Source organism: Echinops telfairi, unplaced genomic scaffold (genome assembly GCF_000313985.2).
Source record: "Echinops telfairi isolate 266 unplaced genomic scaffold, ASM31398v2 ScPeMD7_2010;HRSCAF=2546, whole genome shotgun sequence".
Classification (NCBI taxonomy): domain Eukaryota; kingdom Metazoa; phylum Chordata; class Mammalia; order Afrosoricida; family Tenrecidae; genus Echinops; species Echinops telfairi.
Window position 1 is genome coordinate 22,398,117 of NW_022105908.1, and position 5,853 is coordinate 22,403,969.

Below are 5,853 nucleotides of genomic sequence, written 5' to 3' on the forward strand. Positions count from 1 at the left end.
ACCATGACCATGACCATGACCATCACCATCACCATCACCTTCCCCTGCTCTTACTGCAATCACTATCATTATTTGGGTTGGTTTGCTAGTCAGGCACAGAATAGGTGCTCAGTAAATAGTGTCGAACAGATGAATAAATGAACCAATCAATCTATGGTTTCCGCTCCACAATGTGGCAGTAATTTTCTTTAGACCCTCCTTACAACTAGATGAAAACAGCAGCAATCAAGGTGTAAGAATCGCAGTGTCCCGGGATATGGCGCCCCCTTAGCAATTGTTCGCTGCCTTTCGAGGCCTCATTCTGGGAAAAAAATTATCCTGGCATGGCCACTCCTGCCCAAGTCCTTCACAAAGTCTGCAGACAGTACACAACAGGGAAACAAAACCGAAACAAAGCATCACACCCAACCCTGCTCCGAGGAGGTGAATCATCTGCCGGCGGGATCACGCTCCACATCAATTCTCATGTCACATTGGATCAATGTCCTCCACGGCTTCATTACGTCTCATTTTCAAGGTGTCCCTCAGACAGGACACCAGAGGAGGCAGAGAGGGGACACCCTGCGAGGGACAAAAGGATGCAGAAGAATTCATGAGTGCCCAAAGGGTAGTGGTTGAGTTTTAACCCCCTGGTGCCCTCACGGCCGCTTGAGGAATGAGCTCATTGCTGGCGCAGTGGCGCTCATTCCCTGGGCTTGAGTCATTCTGTCCTGGCCGCCCGGAGAGAGCCACTTCGCTCACTATCAATCAACAGAGTGGTCCGAAAATGCTGACCCACTTACTCGTGACACCCAAAGAGGTGACAGCAACTGGAGCTGGCTGAATCTGGTCTGCGGGCATGTGTCCCCAGGCAGACTGACCGACTGGGGCTTTGTGATCTTTGTCCCACTCCCTGGCCAAGAGGTGGCTTAAGTGGGTCAGGGCGGGGTTTAACTCCTTCTGTGCACCCGAGTTCTGCTATCAGCAGGGCTGCTCATGGCCTCTTTTTGTTTTCCCCTCCTACCCACTGCCCACCCCAGCTGCAGCATCTAACAGTTCTTGAGTTCAATTGAACAGTTTTTAGCCAAGCAGTGTCATAGACACCTGTCTTGTTGGCCCACCTCCAGCTTCAGCCCCCAGCTGTGTGACCCTGTGTCCTTAACTGTGACTCTGGATGCAGGCTGAGTCCCAGATTGGAGATGGCTTCGCTCAGGCCACCCGATTTCTGTGGTCACAACTGAGAACCAAGTCCTCCCAGTAGGCCATGAGGACTGGAGGAATCAGGATAAAGGCATGTCAGCTACGACCAGAGACAGCATCCGTGTGAGCAGATTACACTTTCTGGCTTCTAACCGCTGTTAGGTTCAGTCAGCGCCTAACGAGGTTTACAGAGATGTATCTGACTTCCTTTAGCTTGTAGAGGTTATTGTGTTCTGCAGGAAAATTAACTGGCAATTAAATTTCTGAATAAGTGCTTGAAACTCCTACAAGCGGTGCCGCATTGTTTTGCAAGATTGGGTAACACAATGTAATAATTCCACCTGCAAATTAATTTCCTCTTGCTCCCAGCTTCTGATGTAACCACAATGCCATTCATGGAGTGATCCACTCATCCCTTTATTTAGCATGCATTTCCAAATGGATGCAGACTGGACAGTGTGAGGAAGACAGAGGGGCCTCGGCCGGGGCCCCCAGCCTCCCAGCACCTTTCTGTCTAGGAGCTCAAACTCGCAAACTTGCTGCCTGCCAGCCGAGTCCAACTCAGCGACCCTGTCGGGTAGAATTGCTGACCACCCCGTTGCCGCCAGGGGTCCGAGAAACGGGGCACGCTTTTCTCGAGCTGCAGAATGTGCTCCTACCATGAAGAGGAGATGGTTAGGGGGATAGCGCTTCACTTCAGCAGCCAAAGGAAAGAAAAGAAAACAGACAAAAATCCAATAAAGGCGATAAACAACAACACAATCTTAAGCAAACAAACAAAACAAACCAGTGGCTGTCAGGCCTCACGTGTCAGAGACCTGTGCCCCACAGCGTTTTCCATGCTGCATTTCCCCAGGAAGAGCTCCAGGCCTTTCTCCCAGGAGCCTCTGGGGGGACTGGACTGTTGACCATTGGTGCAGCCCAGGGATTCCAAAGGTGATCCCCAAACTCAAAACCCAACTCAGTGCCATCGAATCTATTGCCAACCGTAGTGATCCTGTAGGACCGAGTAGACTTGCCCCTGGGGTCAGAGACCATAACTCTTTAGGGAGTAGAAAGTCTCACCTTTCTCCTTTGGAGCGCCTGGTGGTTTTGAACTGTTGATGTTGCAGCAGTCTAAGACGTAACCCACTGCACCACCAGGGCTCAGCGACGAAGGTCATAGGGATTGACATTTATCCCAGTCACATGCCTGATCCTGTGGTAGGTGTTTTGCATATGGGATCATCTCACTCAATCCTAGTCATGTGAGGTAATGGTTTCCAGGTGCAGCCAAGGACACGAAGTCCCAGACAGTCTGAGTGGCTTGCATGAGATCATGTAGGGAGCAAGTGTCAGAGCTATCGCAGTGCTCAGGACTGAAAACATCCCCACGACCCATGCAAAAGCACAAGCAGGAAGATGCAAAGCTTTAGTCAAAACATTTGGTCACCAGAAAGTTCCTTTTTTGCTTTAACAAAGACAAATGCATCAATGCCACAGTACTATCTCTTCCTCTGTGTGATGATCCTCTCCCCAGTAACAGACCCGCTGATTGGTGGCGACAGTCTGGAGGTGAGGCAGCTGAAAGGTAACTAGATGACCAGCTGATGATGGCAGATAACGTCCGTGCTGCAGCCTCTTCTTCCCGCCCCACCTTCTGAGAACAGGCAGAAATGATGCTCCGGGGAAGGTCTCACATCCGCGGTGAGAAGGAAGAGAGGAAGCCATAGAGTGGACAGGAAACTGCAGTCCAGAATGCCTGGAGGTTAGAAAAGATGGGAGGGGCGTCTGAGGGTGTGGCATGCCTAGAGGTTGTGATTCCAGGATGAGAGGAGAACCCCCCTGCCCCCACCCCCACAGCCCCCGCCCCAGGTGCTGATGTGGGGTGGTCGGTGGGAGATGTCAGGTTAGAGGGCTAGGGGCGGGGAAGGCAGCCTCTATAGCAACAATAACTGAATTAATAGTTTCTTGGGGATATGGCATGGAAAGTTGGGGGATGGGTGGGATGGGAAGATAATAATGCATATAAAGAAGAAAAAGGTTCTATAATTGATCATGGGCATGATTGCACAATTATCTTAATACATTTAAACTATGTAACTGTATGATATGTGAACTGTATATCAATAAAACTGTTCAAGTTGATGTTAATGATAAGATGTTGAATTCTAACCTAACTCCATCTGCATTAGTCTACTTTCCAATGCACTATCTGACAGCAAGGTGATTTTCATGCCTGGTCAGTGGTCAGAAGGGTTTCAGCAGAGACCTAATCCAAGGGGGGGACCCCGCAAATGAATTTTGGACTTTCACTGTCACCCACAGTCTTTTGAAAACTGGGTGCTCAGAACTGATGTTAATTCATTCATATGTTTGTTAAGAGACGGGTTTAACTAGTCTTCTGACCATAGAGGCTGCCTTCCCCGCCCCTCTAACCCAAATAGCCATGCCTGCCACCCCCTGAAATAAGACACCCCTCACTCCTGTTAATTCCTACCTGACAGAATGTGTGCGTCTTCCATGTGGACTTAGTTGATGCCACACTTAGGTAGCTGGTTGGCTTAAGACAGGTCTTTAAGACCCCAGACACCATTCTTTCTGATAGCTGACTATCATGAGATTTCCTCACCACACTTTGCTGTAGCACCCATATCTCCAGTGACTTTTTCATGAGGACTGGTATAGAGTAGGGCCATGTTAGAAGAACTAATTGTTCTTAGATGAGGACTATGATTACATTGGATAATGTCTTAGTTACTGTAACAAAACCTTCCACAGGTGTGTGACTTCAAGGAGTAGCCGTTGATCGTCTCAGTTTGGGAGGCCTAAGGTCTAAATCAGGGTCTTGGCCATGTCACTTCCTTCTAAGGGTGACTCTGAGTAGTTCATGCTTGCCAGCCAGGCTTGGCAATTTGTGGCCACATGGCACCTGTCCACCGGTGAGTCCACGTTCTGTTTTCCCTTATCACCTAAGCCATTATGTCAGCACTAGAATGTCTGTGACTTCCAGTAAATGTGACACTGATGTGACACTGTTGATTAGTTGAGATGGCCCTCAGACCAACCCAGGATTCCTGAGTCGGGAGGATAAAGGGGTCATCGTTTTATAGAGCTGTTAAAGTTGGGGGTGGAAGAGGGGGGGCTAAGAATTCTTTTAGTCCTCTCTTCTTTCACTTTAACACATCTTTAGGTTGACCATCATTACTAACATGATTATTAACCTGATGTTTAAAAAAATCATCTGGACACGATCTGAGCCTCTCAAAAGAGAGAACAACGTGAACTGTTTGGAGGGGTGAAGAGCACCTTTGAGGAGTGTCAAATCACGGTGAACAAGGAGGCATTTAAAAGAGACTGGCTCGCTGAATGACAGGAGGCATGAAGTGAGGCCTGAGAATCGGACCATATGCCTGGTCGTGTGGGGGAACTTGCCTGTTGCAAATTTCTTAATCAATATTTACTCTCGACTTTAAAAATCGCTATTGTCTCGCTCTCGGTATTCACAGCAGAGCAATACAGTAAATGGAAGGCGTCTTCAATCATTCAAAGCTGCTCCTACAGAATTATTACACCTAAATATTGTCTTTTAATGAACTGTACTTAATTTCTTCACCATCAAGTGGCTGTCGGTGCTGCAGCTCTCTCCCGGGGGTCTCAGACAGTCTGTCTGGCGCTGCAGGAGACACACGGTTTCAAGTGTCGACCTCCACACCGCCTCCTGCTCCCACCCATTCGCCTCCTTCCCATGAAGCCAGGCTCAGCAGCACCCTGCCTGTTTGCTGCAGAAGGCCCTGGAAGGTGGGAGAGAGCAGGATGTTGGGGAGAGGGGGTGCTGGCTAATCTCAAACTCCCTCACTGCTGTCCAGTTGACTGACTCACAGAGAACCTATAGGTCAGAGTCGAACTACCCCTGTGAGCGTCTGAGAGTGTCCATCTTTCTGGGAGCAGAAAGCCTCCGGATTTTCCCAAGGAAAGACTGGTGGTTTCGAATACCTGACCTTATGGTTAGCAAGTAGCCCAAGGCATAGCCAAGGCACAGCGAAGTCTCCTGCTGGCACCCTGCCCATCCCCAAACAGGGAAGTCTCCCTCTAGCACAGGGTGTGAAGAAGGCTGGGACGCATCTAAGCTCAGGCTGCAGACAAGGGAAAGAACCGCAGATCTGTGCCCTCCACGGGGACTTAGGTTGCTAGAGCTCGAGATTGAAATCTAGGGACAGGGGGTGAGGGCGTAAAGTAAAGAGGAGGGGAAAAAAGTTAAAAATCATCCCAATTGCCTTAAAGCAGCTGGTCTCAACCTGTGGGTTGCAACCCCTTTGGGGGTTGAATGACCCTTTCACAGGGGTCGTCTGATTAATAACAATAGCAAAAGTACAGTTATGAAGTAGCAATGAAGATAATTTTAAGGTTGGGGGAGTGGTCACCATATCATGAGTGACTGTATTAAAGAATCGCGACATTAGGCAAGCTGAGAACCACTATCTTTTTTTTTTTTGCCAGTATTTATTTTATTTTATTTTTTTAGTTCCCAAAGCATTGAGGAAGTAGCAGCTGTGGCTCACCATGTCACCCATCCAAGATTCTGTGTGATGGACAAAAGTGCACTTTTTTTCTTTTTCTTTTTTAACATTTTATTAGGGGCTCATACAACTGTTATCCCAATCCATACACACATCAATTGTGTAAAGCGCATTT